This window comes from Mustela erminea, chromosome 3, assembly GCF_009829155.1.
Source record: "Mustela erminea isolate mMusErm1 chromosome 3, mMusErm1.Pri, whole genome shotgun sequence".
NCBI lineage: Eukaryota > Metazoa > Chordata > Mammalia > Carnivora > Mustelidae > Mustela > Mustela erminea.
This window is the reverse complement of record NC_045616.1, coordinates 2,933,588-2,947,922: the sequence shown is the minus strand read 5'-3', so window position 1 is coordinate 2,947,922 and position 14,335 is coordinate 2,933,588.

Genomic DNA, 14,335 nt, shown 5'->3' with positions numbered 1-14,335 from the left:
ACAAGCAGTTAAACTTATAGGCATTTAGAAATTTTATTAGAAATATATAACTATAGGGAAAGGTAGGGAAAAGTGAAAGGGAAGAAATCAGAGAGGGAGACAAACAATGAAAATTGTCTTTTTAAAAAGGTTTTATTTATTTAACTGAGAGACAGCAAGAGAGGGAACACAAGCAAAGGGAGTGGGAGAGGGAGAAGCAGGCTTCCCACGGAGCAGGGAGCCCAATACAGGCTGAATTCCAGGACCTTGGAATCATGACCTGAGCCTGAGGGAGATGCTTAATGACTGAACTACCCAAGCATCCTCCATGAGAGACTCTTAATCATAGGAAACAAGCTAAGGGTTGCTGGAAGGGAGGTGGGTGGGGGGGTGATGGAATTGGTGTTAAGGAGGGCACGTGATGGGATGAGCATGGGGTGTTCTTTGCAACTTATGAATCACTGAATGTAACCCCAAAACTCATGATGTACTATGTGCAGGCTAATTGAATTTAAATTTAAAGAAAAGTCTGTGCATACATGTTTATAGTAGTTTTACTCTGTCATAAGAGCATATCAGAACCAATCTATATAGTCAAGATGAAAGACAGACTAGGATGATCTCTATGTGACAAAATGGCCCTCAGCAATAGAAAATTAACTTTTAATATCCACACACAGGCAACCTGGGTGACTCCTGTGGGACAGAGTTCTCTTCCTCTCCCTCCTCTGCTCCCAGGCTCCCACCTTCCCTCCAAGCCCTGACCCCACTGGAGTATGAGTGGTTGTGACAAAAGCAGCATTAGAACACCCTGGAAGGTGGCAACTTCAGTGACCAGAAGGGCGGTAAACACCCAGAAGAAGGTGCTGACAGGAAAACACCTGGGAAGTTGTATGTGGGGTCAGGGTTTCTAGGGGGTGGCAGGGGGCCCTTCAGGTGAGCCACACCCTGCCCTGGGTCCAGTGAACTGGCAGCAGAGCACTGAGGTCCTCCCCGTGGATGGCAGGCAGATGGCTTGGGATGGGCAGGAGGGTAGTTTACATGCCAGCAGGTCAGCAGCAGCCCTGAGGCCTGATTGGTACTGCTGTGCCTCTGGGGCCACAGAGTGCCACGGGGTGCCACGGAGCGCCACAGGGCGGCCAGCTGAGCTTTGTCCACCACACTCAGCCTTGCACCGCCTGGAGGGTAAGCCTGCCAGCACTGGACTAGGCCCCTCCTTCTCCAGGGAGGCACCCACCACTGGCCCAAGGGCCCCACCACCATGAGCACTGTGGCACAAATGCAGGCTCCAAATTGTAGAGAGTGAGACACAAAGGAACACACTGTAGCCCACGATCCAGGGCACACCCAGCACATTCCCACTAACCTTCAGGAAGGTCCTTCCTGGTCACAGGCATCTCTGCCCACACCCATTGGTGGCTGTCCATGAGCCCTAACAGGTGGGTCAGCTCCAGACAGCCTGGCACAGGTACTGCCACTGGGTGCTAGCCAAGCCCTCTGGACCTGGCCAAGGTCACCACTTGTGCCTCTTTTCCCACCTGGGTCCAAAGAAGTCATTTTGCCACCTCTGGGGACTTAAGGCTTCTGTTCAGGAGTCCAGGGCTGCAGTGAGAACCCAAACTACCTGAACCCAGTCTGACCATGCTGGTGGGCTCAGCCTAGATGGGGGTCCCCAGTGCCGAGCTTTCTCTAAATTAGAAGAGCTCACTGTGCTCGCAGGTCCAGAGGCCAACCTTCCTGTCAGCTTCCTTGGGCACCAGCTTGGCCAAGGGATGGGGATGTGCTCCCACGCGAGCAGGTGCAGCAGGGGTTGGGGCTGGGATGCAGGCAGCCTGCAGCTATGGTGGGCTGAGACTCATGGAAGCCACAGGCCAACTGACCCCAGCAAGGCCCAGTGCAACCTTTGCTGGTTTCAACTCTGGACTTGAATCGAGTTGTGGAGCAGGGAGGGGAAGACCAGGTTGTTTATAGAAAACTGTATCTAGGTGTGTACCTAGAGGTCCAAATGTGGTGACAGAGGCTGGCATTTTTGAAGCAGTTCTCAAAGTGCTCACTGAGTCTTATTTCCTTGGATTTTGAGAATTCCTAAAATCCCTTTTCATTGCTGGTCTTTGGAGCTACATAGTGCTTTATATGTCTATCAGCAATTTTACACAGGACAAGGGCTACCTGTGGACTCAGTGTTACTCTTGGAGAATGTACAGAGGGGGTGCCTGTGTGGCTCAGTGATTTAAGGCCTCTGCCTTTAGCTCAGGTCATGATTCCAGGGTCCTGGGATTGAGCCCCACATTGGGCTCTCTGCTCAGCAGGGAGCCTGCTTCCTCCTTTCTCTCTTTATGCCTGCCTCTCTGCCTACCTATGATCTCTATCTCTCAAATAAATAAATAAAATCTTTAAAAAAATTAAAAATATTAAAAATGCAGTTACCTCAGTGCAAATGCTAGATGAATTGAGTCATTCATCTCTATGGTAACAACTTTCTCTTCTTTTTTGGCATTCCTTGTATGTGACAACTTAATGTTTCCCTTTCCAAGTTCCCCACTTGTATAAGAGCTCAGTCATTCTTTTGTGCAGGAAATCACAACAGCACCTGTAATACGACAGAAATCTTGGTGTACATGTACAAATACTCCAGAAGTTTCCTTCACTCCACCAACTGGAAAACCAGGCCCTATTACTGAGTTCAGTCCAGGACAACATACACAGGAAGGAGTCTTCCCAACCAGGATGCCAACCTTGCAATGGATGAGGTCCAGCCTCAGCTTTGGACTGACAACAGGAGAGACCAGAGGCAAAAGTGCCTCTGGAGATGGTGGGCTCTTGGTTTACCTGAGAAATAGGGGTGTGCTGTTCTTCTTAGCCATAGTTTTAGTGTACTAAAATTCAATTTGTAATAGCATGAACATTAGTTAATAATTTATCCCTTATCATCTGTAGAATATACACTGATATTTTTATTTTTTTTCCTAATATTGGTAATTTGTGATTTGTTTTTCCCCCCTCAGGAAGGTCTTATATATTTTATTTTTTCATTGAGCCAACATTTATTTGGCTTGAATTCCTCCATTCTGCATATGTTTATATTTCCTTTTTATATTTCCCCATATTTTGTTTTTGTTACCTACTTTGGGTAGAGTATGCTCTTCTGCGTATATTAGGTGGCAGTTTGCATAGTTTATTTTCAGCCTGTTACTCTGATGGAAGGCACCTGAAGTTATAATTTCACTATGAAGTTATCCTTTAGAAACATGCCACAAATGTTGTGCTTTGCTTTTGTTGACAATGATAAAATACATTCAAGGTGTTTTCTATGAGGTTCTTTTTTAAAAATTTTTATTGTGTTAGTCACCATACAGTACATCATTAGTTTTTGATGTAGTGTTCCAAGATTCATTGTTTATGCACCACATTCAGTGCTCCATGCAATACGTGCCTTCCATAAAACCCACCACCAGGCTTACCTAACCCCCCCCCATTCTCCTCCCCTCCAAAACCCTCAGTTTGTTTCTTTCACAGTCACTCATGGTTTGTCTCCCCCTCTGATTTCCACACCCTTCACTGTGTTGTTTTTTATTTTTTCTTACACCCAAGGTTTATTTAGAAATGTTTACTTAATTCCAAATTCTCAGTGAATTTATTGAATTCTAATTTAACTCTAATATTAGAAAATATGCTTTATATGATTTCTTTTTTTTTTGAACTACATTGAGAATAATATTGTAGATCAGACTGTTGTCTATCTTGATGAACTCTCCTTATTCAGTTCCTATTAAGAGCATACCACTGCAAAATATGCCATTTTAAGTTAAAGTCACTAAGAAATAGCAGGTGCACGGAGGGCATTCTGACCCTCCCTTTTATTCCTGAAGCAAGAGTTAGAACTCCAAGTGAAAGGTGCACTCCTGTTCCAGGAGGAAGGGGGACATCCTCATCCTCAGAAACAGGGAATTTAGGATGGAGAAGGTTGTATAAACATACCTTGTTAATTCTCCATCACTGACTACCTGTAGCCCAAAACCCTGTGCTTCGAAAATTCTTCAGAAACGTATAGTTCTTTTTTTTTTTTTTTTGAAAAACATAGGATTTTTCTGCTCTGGTCGCTACTTAGGGTCTTCCTTGTCTCTTGAAGGCTCTCATTTACGTGAGAAGATTCAGTGAAAAGTGTATGCTGTTAATGCAATTTATGTCAAGCTTATTCTTAGGACCAGACAGAGACTCTAAGAAGGCATGGGACAATTTTTCCTCCTCTATGAATAGAATGGCTGTTCTAAAGATAGTGTGTTTTTTGCTGTTTAATCAGATCATATTTACATATTTAGAAATTTTATATGCTTATTATTAATTTTATGGGTAATTACTTAGTATTTATCCAGTCACAGAGAGAGGGCATATTAAAATCTCTAATTAGAATTGTAGGTCAGTAAGTGTTCCCTGCAGTTCTATAAATTTTGGCTTTATGAGCTACATGCTGTGTTACATTTTTACATAATTTGGAATATTATGTAATAATAATACATTCTTGGAAATCTCTCCTTTTTCCATTATATGATACTTTTGATTAACTCTTGCAAAAATATTCACCTTGAAATATATTTTGTAAATATCACTGGTTATCCATTACACTTTTGCTTAATATGCCTGTAGAATATCTTCTTTATTCCAAACTTTAATTTTTATGTGCATCTTTCAGATTACATTTTTGAAGACTGTAAATCAAGTTCTTTTTTATTTGACTGACAATATCTGCTTTTATTTGGTGTTTGGTGCTTTAAATCCATTCCTATTTAATTAAATTTTATTTCAGTTTTGAATCTACATGATTACTTATTTTCCTTCATCCTGATTTCTACTATTCTTCCTCAGTTTACCCTGTCCTGTCTTTGTTGTTGTTGTTGTTAATGACACATTATTTTATGTTTTATTTTCAATTTCTAATGGCACATTATTCTACTGTTCCCTGCCATTTCTTCTACATGATGTCATTATACACCCCATATTTCCTCCTTGCCTTTTCTTACCTCCAAAACAACCATGAGGGTCCCCTCCTGCACCCTACTTACACTTTCTTGTCCTATTTCTCGTTCCACAAATATGGTAATCATTAGTCAATTTTATTATCTATATTCTGCTTTGCACATTAAGAATTTTATACTTTTTTATGTTTCTTAAATGCCATGATGAACAGAAAGCAAAATATTTCATAACTGCTAACTTACTAAACATTTCTGGTGCTTTTTACTCAACTTAATGAACCCATTTCACATTTGGAATAATTCCCCATCAGCCTGAAGATATCCTTTAACATTACTGTCATCCACATAGGCTGGTGATCAATTATTTCTGATTTTTTTTGTTTTATTTTGACTCAGAAAGTGTTTATTTTGTCATAATCCATGAAGACTATTTATGTTGAGTTCCAGAGTGTGTCTTTGTTTTTCTTTTTTTTTTTTCAATCCTTAAAGTGCGTCTTTTTCTTGTGATCTGTCTACAGATTTTGATGGACACTCAGTGATGACTTTTAGCCATTCTTCTCAGTATTCAATATGCCCTTTATTCCTGTGGTTACTTGCAAATTTTATCTTTAGTGTAGGTTCATAGAAGTTTGACAAATATGTACTTCAATGTGGTTAAATATATAAAGATCTTGATTGAGTTTTCCTATCCTTTTTTTTCCCCCTTTGGTGGAAATCTGTCACTTTTATAATCTGAATTGGGGATTATTCAATCACTATTTTTTCACAGTTCTCCTTTTTCTATTCTGCAACTATAAATACACACAGAATGAAATCTGTCAAGTTGTGACAAGTCCCTCTTTGGTGTTGCACATCTTTCTTTCTTTGTTTACCTCTGTTCTTCAGTTCAGATAATTCATATGAATTTGTCTTCATGGTCAATTTCACATTTCTCTGCCATCTCTAATCAGCAGCTTGTAAGTACAGAAAATTTTCTGGAGCTGATATGAACATGGTTTGTTCTTAATCAGAATTTCTAATATTACCAGTTGTCAAATGATTATTTCCTGTCTTATGCAAAAATATGTTCCACTCTTTGTCACTGATGCATCCATACCCATTACTTGTTCTTTTCATGTATTGGCTCTGTAGTTATCATCTATCCCGTAGACCTTCCCTCAAAGGTAGTAGATTTTCCTAATGGTAACGTTAAGTTATAAAATACTTGTACTCAAAGAAACTGGAATATATACATCTTTAAGTCCTTTATTTAGAAGCTTTAGTTTAAATAGAAAGGACATAAATAAAGTTGTACTGAAATGAACAATAAATCAAAATTATTATTCCAATGTCAGATAAAATTTCAGCCATTAAAACATTTGAACCACATCCCAAGGTGGAATTCCTGTGTATCCGTTTGTATTTTTGTGCCAAGGTGTTCTAAAACCTTTCTTCTCTATATCTATCATATATAAAACATGCATTTCCAACCCAGTGATATCTGAAATCAACTTTTTCATGAATACTACTACTTCTATTCCTCCTAACCATTACCTTTATTATCACCCACAAATGCAAATTTTAATTATTGAAACAAAATTTTGAAGTCTAGCATGCATAAGAAACCATTGTATTTTATTATTAAGTTAAAAGACTTTCATAACTCACAGTATCATTGACTTACATAGATCTTAGATCATTGATGGAATCATTGATAGATCTGAAAATCCCAGGAGTAAGATGATTCTCAAAGATCATGTCGGTGTGGGGACAAGATGGTAGGGAAGTAGGAGGAGACGCCTTTTCAACCTGTGAACTGATTACCTACTAAAGAGCTCCGATCACCCATGAAATCAGCCTGAGATCAGAATTATACACGTCTGGATCTCTACATGGGCAGAAGATGCCAGTGGGCAGGGAAAGTGGAGTGGGAATGGTGGACTGATATAAGAGATAAACAAAAGGGGGAGGGAGCCACCAGAGGCAACTGGTTGGAAAGTAATACCCCAATCCGAGAGTGCCCTTCTTCTGGGGACCAGCATTAACTTGGAGAGCAGTTGAAAGCACTCAAAAAGAGCAAAGGATCTCGGGGGGGATTGTAGGAACTGGGGCGTCCAGGGACAGGGACTTAAGTCCCCAGTCCCAGGGCAGCCTCCCCTGGCACTGAGCCAGGGAGAGTGCAGCCAAGAAACCAGGTCTTGGTCCCTAAGCAGCCAGCGCACATGAGAACGCATATGTTCTGGCTCCTGTGAAGGGATGGGAGCCACGCCTAATGGCAGAACAAGTGAGCCCTGCTACAAAGCCTGAGATACGTGTGCGCTTCCCTCATACTCCCCTGAGAGAGTTACAAAGGCCCAGCCAGCACTCTTTGACCCGCGCCATTGTTTCAGAACCTAAGACGTGCTTCCCAATCTCTCCCCTGAAGGAGGTATGCAAAAGCCCAGCCTTGTGCTTTTGGACCTGCTCCCCATTCTCAGTGCTTGAGACGCAGGCATGACCCATAGCCACACCTGAAAGAGGTGCTTGCTAGCTGGGCAATCTTAGACCCAGAAAGACCAGACATTCCCAGCCCAGGCCCATGGAAAAATCTCAGTGTGAGATCGCTGCTTGGAATCTTTGGCGGTCGATCTCCCAGACTGCTGCCGCTGCCATGATTTTGGGTACAAGCAAAAGATCCTACATCCCCAGGGACCACAATTCTGAACCTGCTCTGCCATCGGCAAAGGGGGAACTCATCTGGGCTCTGTAGCCAGACTGAGGCTTCACTCTGAGAGGGAGGTCAGGGTGCAGTCTATTTTCCTCTCAAACTACAAAAACCATCACAAGTGGTCAAGGTGAGAGAAAAAAAAAAAAGTGAACAAACATAAAAACCGCCAGGGAACAAAAGCCTGAAAAAAACCCAGTTTCCTCAGAGTCCACCCCCTTGAGTGGGGGGGCGGGAGGATTTAACTCAGGGCACATCATTGACTGAAAACCCACGTGGCAGGCCCCTCCCCTAGAAAACAAACCAAGAAAGAAAGAAAAAAGACTGCAAGAGAACAACCACCAATACTTCATAGGACAACTTTTATTTTCAACTCGTACCCACTATGCTGGTTCATTTTTTTTTAATATAGATAATTTTTGAACCTATATACCATCACAGTGAGCTGTCCAGTACATCAAATTCCATATAATCTTCTAACCTGAACTTTTTGATACATACACCTGTGTTTTTCTTTTGCATTTCTATTTTTTGAATTTCTTTTGTTTTTTAATTTTAGTTTAGTTTAGTCCAGTTTATTCCTTTTTATTTTTATTTTCTAATATTCATATAGAGTTAAACTTCAAAGTAATCCACTTCCCCATCAATACTACCCCTATAGGTAAACCAATTTTTAATCCCGCTTTATCTTAGGAAAGTTGAGTCCTTTAACAAAGATACCAAGATACATCCAGGAAGAATCAAAACAGACTTCCTCACCCACACTGAGAATTTATAACCACTCTACCATATTTTTCTTCCACAACTGTTTCTGTGTTTTTTTTATTTGTCCTGAGAGTATATAAATCTTATACTTGGGATTCTTTTTGATGAGGTTCTTCCTTTATTTGCATATATATGTATATTTTTCTCATGACATATACTTTTATCAGTCTTTTTGTTTGTCTGTTTTTGTTTATATACTTCATAAATCATACATTGGGGCCCATTTGGGCTGAACCTTCTCTTTCATCTTCCCTTTCTTTCCTGTCTCTCTCTCTCTTTCTTTTTCTTTTCGTTGTCTCTCCTTTGGGTGGGATTTCCCTGATTACTCAGAAGTGTTCCAGGGTGCACCTTGACTGCACCATGGTCGATAGATCCAGCTACATCTGTTCAGTCATCTCCGACCAAAATGACTAGGAGGAGGAATGCCCAACAGAAGAAAAACACAGAAGATGGACCTTCTGCAACAGAGCTAATGGCTATCAACATAGACAATATGTCGGAAAGAGAATTTAGGCTAACAATTATCCAGGCAATATCTAGGTTGGAGAAAGCCATGGGTGACCAAACGGAATTGATTAGGGCCGAACTGAAGGCGACCAGATAGGATGTTCACAATATTAGGGCTGAGCTGAAAGCTACCAGGGATGAACTTCACAATGCTCTCAATGAGTTCCAATCTAATCTAAATTCTCTCAAAGATAGGGTAAATGAGACAGAAGATAGAATTAGTTATCTGGAGGACAAACAGATAGAGAGAAAGGATCAGCAGGAAGCCTGGAACAAACACCTTAGAAACCATGAAAATAGAATCAGGGAAATAAATGATGACATGAAACGTTCAAACGTCAGAATTATTGGAATCTCTGAAGGGGAGGAGAAAGAATGAAGTCTAGAAGATAGAGTGGAACAAGTTCTTTATGAAACTTTTCCCAATCTCACAAATGGAACCCACGTTCATGTACTAGAAGCTGAAAGGTCTCCACCCAAGATTATAGATTACAAAAAAAACACCAAGGCATCTGATTGTCAAATTGAGGAATCATAACTGTAGGTATAATCTCTTGAAAGCCACTAGGACAAAGTGGCTCCTTACCTACAGAGGAAAGCCCATCAGAATGTCAGACCTGTCCACAGAGACCTGGAAAATCAGAAAGGGCTGGCAAGACATATTTAGGGCATTAAATGAGAATAACTTGCATCCAAGAATACTTTATCCAGCAAGACTGACATTCAAAATGGATGGAGAGATAGTTTCCAAGACTGGCAAGACTTAAAAGACTATGCAACCACCCAGCCGACACTGAAGGAAATATTAAGGAGGGGATCTATAAAAGAGGAAAAAATCCTAAGAATAGCATTGAACAGAAATATAGAGACAATTTATAGAAAGAAAGACTTCAAAGGTAACTTGATGTCAATAAAAACGTATCTATCAATAATCACCCTCAATGTGAATGGCCTAAATGCGCCCCTAAAACAGCACAGGGTTGCAGATTGAATAAAACGACAGGACCCATCCATACGTTGTCTACAAGAGACCCATTTTAAACCTAAAGATACACCCAGACTGAAAGTGAAGGGATGGAGAAGTATCTTTCATGCCAATGGGCCTCAAAAGAGGGCTTGGGTACTGATTCTTATATCAGATAAATTAGATTTTAAACTAAAGACTGTAGTCAGAGATACAGAAGGACACTACTTCATTCTTAAAGGGACTATCCACCAAGATGATCTAACAATTGTAAATATCTATGCTCCCAATATGGGAGCAGCCAACTACATAAGAAAATTGTTAATCAAGATAAAGGATTATATTGATATGAATTCATTAATAATAGGAGAGTTACACGCCTCTCTCAGAAATAGACAGATCATCGAAGCAGAAACTCAATAAAGAAACAAGAGCATGAATGACACATTGGACCAGATGGACCTCATAGATATATACAGAATATTCCACCCTAAAACAACAGAATACTCATTCTTCTCATGTTCACATGGAACCTTCTCCAGAATAGACCACATACTGGGTCACAAATCAGGACTCAACTGATACCAAAAGACTGAGATTATTCCCTGCATATTCTCAGATCACAATGCTTTGAAACTGGAGCTCAATCACAAGGAAAAGTTTCGAAGGAACTCAAACACCTGAAAACTAAAGACCACCTTGCTTAAGAATGCTTGGATCATGGGGACAAGATGGCGGGGAAGTAGGAGGAGGCGCCTTTTCAACCTGTACCCCAAAGTGAGCTGATTACCTTCCAAAGAAATCTGATTAGCCCTGAAATCAGTCTGAGATCAGAATTATACATGTCTGCATCTCTACAGGGGCAGAAGACGCCAGTGGGCAGGTAACGCAGAGTGGGATTGGCGGACTGATATCAGAAGATAAGCAAAAGGGGGAGGGAGTTACCAGAGGAGACCAGTTGGAAAGTAATACCCCAATACTAGCAAGAGTGCCCTGCATCTCGGGACCAGCATTAACTTGGAGACTGGTTGAAAGCACTCCAAAAGAGCTAAGGATCTCAGGGGGAAATTGTGGGAATCGGGATGGCTAGGGACAGGGGCTTAAGTCCCTGGTCCCAGGACAGTCTCACCTGGTGCTGAGGCAGAGAGAGTGTGGCAGAGAAACCAGCTCTTGTTCTCTAAGCTGCCAGTGCGCACAGGAATGTGTGGGGTCCATTTCCTGTGAGGGGTTGTGAGCCACGCTGGGCAGCAGAACCCTCGAGCCCTGCTATGGAGCCTGAGATACTCCCCTGAGAGAGGTATAAAGGCTCAGCCAATGCCATTTGATACGCGCCATTGTTTCAGAGCCTGCACCAAACTCTCCCCCAAGAGAGGTGTGCAAAGACCCAGCCTGGTGCTCTCAGACCTGCGCCCCATTCTCAGAGCCTGAGACCAGCGCGTGAACCTCAGCCTCCCCCGAAATTGGTGCGTGCAAGCTGGGCGCTCTTAGACCCAGAAAGAGCAGGCACTTCCAGTCAGGGCCAGTGGGAAAATCTCAGTGTGCGATTGCTGCTTGGAACCTCTCTGGCTGTCGGGAGGTGCCCAGAAAGCCGCCACTGCCTTGGCTTTGGGTACAAGCAAAAGATCCTGCATCCCCAGGGACTGCAACTTGGAACCTGCTCTGCCAGTGGCCAAGGGGGAACTTATTTAGGCTCTGCACCTAGACTGAGGCTTCTCTGTGAGAGGAGATCAGGGTGCGGTTTGTTTTCCTCTAAAACTACAAAAACCATCAAATGTGGTCAAAGTGAGAAAAAAAATGAAAAAAACATGAAAACCACCAGAGAACAAAGGCCTGAAAAAAAAAAAAAAAAACAGTTTCCTCAGAGCCCACCCCCTTGAGGGGGGCAGGAGGACTTAAGTCAGGGGACATAATTGACTGAAAAACCACATGGCAGTTCCCTCCCCCAGAAAACAAACCAAGAAAGAAAAAAAAAAAAAAAGAGAGAGAGGAAAAAAAAAAAAAGGACTACAAGAGAACAACCACTACTTCATAGGAAAATTTTTGTTTTTCACTCATTCCCACTATTCTGGTTCATTTTTTTTTATATATAGGTAATTTTTTTAACCTATTTACCATCACAGCGAGCTTCCAGGTACATCAAATTCCATAATAACCTTCTAATCTCAACATTTTGATACATACACATAGGATTTTCTTTTGCATTTCAATTTTTTTAATTCCTTTTTTTAAATTTTAGTTTAGTTTAGACTAGTTTATTCCTTTTTATTTTTATCTTCTAATATTCATATAGACTTAAAATTCAAAGTAATCCCCGTTCCCCAATCAATATGACCCCTATAGGTAAAACAATTTTTAATTCCCCTTTATCTTAGGAAAGTTGAGTCCTTTAACAAAGATATCAAGATACATCCAGGAAGAATCAAAACAACCTTCCTCACCCAAACTGAGAATTTATAACCACTCTCCCATCTTTTTCTTCCACCACTGTTTCTGTGTTTTTGTATTTGTCCTGAGAGTATATAAATCTTCACTTGGGGCTTTTTTGACGAGGTTCTTGCTTTATTTGCATACATATATATTTTTTATCTTGTCATATACTTTTATTAGTCTTTTTGTTTGTCTGTTTTTGATTGTCTACTTCATAAATCTTACCTTGGGCCCATTTGGGCTGAACCTTCTATTTCATCTTCCCTTTCTTTCCTGTCTCTCTCTCTATCTCTTTTTCTTTTCTTTTTCTTTTTCTTTTCTTTTATCTCTCTTTTGGGTGCAGAATCCTGATTGCTCAGAAGTGTTCCAGGGTGCACCTTAACTGCACCACGGTTGATACATCCAGCTACATCTGTTCAGTCATCTCCGACCAAAATGACTAGGAGGAGGAATGCCCAACAGAAGAAAAATACAGAGAAAGGACCTTCTGCAGCAGAGCTAACAGCTATCAATAGGCAAAATGTCGGAGAGAGAATTCAGGCTAACAATTATCCAGGCAATAGCTAGGTTGGAGAAAGCCATAGGAGACCAAAGAGAATTGATTAGGGCCAAGCTGAAAGCGATGAGAGATGATGTTCACAATGTTAGGGAAGAGCTTAAAGCTACAAGGGAGGAGGTTCGAAATGCTCTCAATGAGTTCCAATCTAATCTAAACTCTCTCAATGCTACCGTAACTGAGACAGAAGGTAGAATTAGGGATCTGGAATACAAACAGATAGAGAGAAAGGATCAGGAGGAAGCCTGGATCAAACAGCTTAGAAACCACGAAAACAGAACCAGGAAAATAAATGATGCCATGAAACGTTCTAACGTCAGAATTATTGGAATCCCTGAAGGGGAGGAGAAAGAAAGAAGTCTAGAAGATAGAGTGGAACAAGTACTTCATGAAAATTTTCCCAATGTCACGAATGGAACCAGTGTTCATGTACTAGAGGCTGAATGGTCTCCACCCAAGATTATAAATTCCAAAAAAAATCACGACACCTGATAGTCAAATTGAGGAATTATAATTGTAGGTATAATCTCTTGAAAGCTGCTAGGGCAAAAAGGCTCCTTACTTACAGAGGAAAGCGCATTGGAATAACATCAGACCAGTCCACAGAGACCTGGCTAGCCAGAAAAGGCTGGCAAGATATATTCAGGGCACTAAATGAGAAGAACATGCAGCCAATAATACTTTATCCAGCAAGACTGACATTCAAAATGCATGGAGAGATAAAGAGTTTCCAAGACCGGCAAGACTTAAAAGACTATGCAACCTCCAAGCTGACACTGCAGGAAATATTAAGGGGGTTTTATAAAAGAGGAAAAATCCCAAGAATAGCATTGAACAGAAATATAGAGACAGTCTACAGAAAGAAAGACTTCAAAGGTAACTCGATGTCAATAAAAACGTATCTATCAATAATCATTCTCAATGTGAATGGCCTAAATGTGCACCTAAAACAGCACAGGGTTGCAGATTGGATAAAACGAGAGGACCCATCCATATGGTGTCTATAAGAGATCCATTTTGAACCTAAAAATACACCTAGACTGAAAGTGAAGGGATGGAGAAGTATTTTTTATGCCAATGGGCCTCAAAAGAAGGCTGGGGTAGCGATTCTCATATCAGATAAATTAGATTTTAAACTAAAGTCTGTAGTCAGAGATATAGAAGGACACTACATAATCCTTAAAGGGACTATCCACCAAGATGATCAAACAATTGTAAATATCTATGCCCCAATATGGGAAGAGCCAATTACATAAGAAAACTGTTAATCAAGATAAAGAGTCATAATGATATAAATACATTAATCATAGGATATCTTTACATGCCTCTCTCAGAAATAGACAGATCATCGAAGCAGAAAGTCAATAAAGAAACAAGAGCATTGAATCACACATTGGAACAAATGGACCTCATAGATATATACAGAACATTCCACCCTAAAACAACAAAATACACATTCTTCTCAAGTGCACATGGAACCT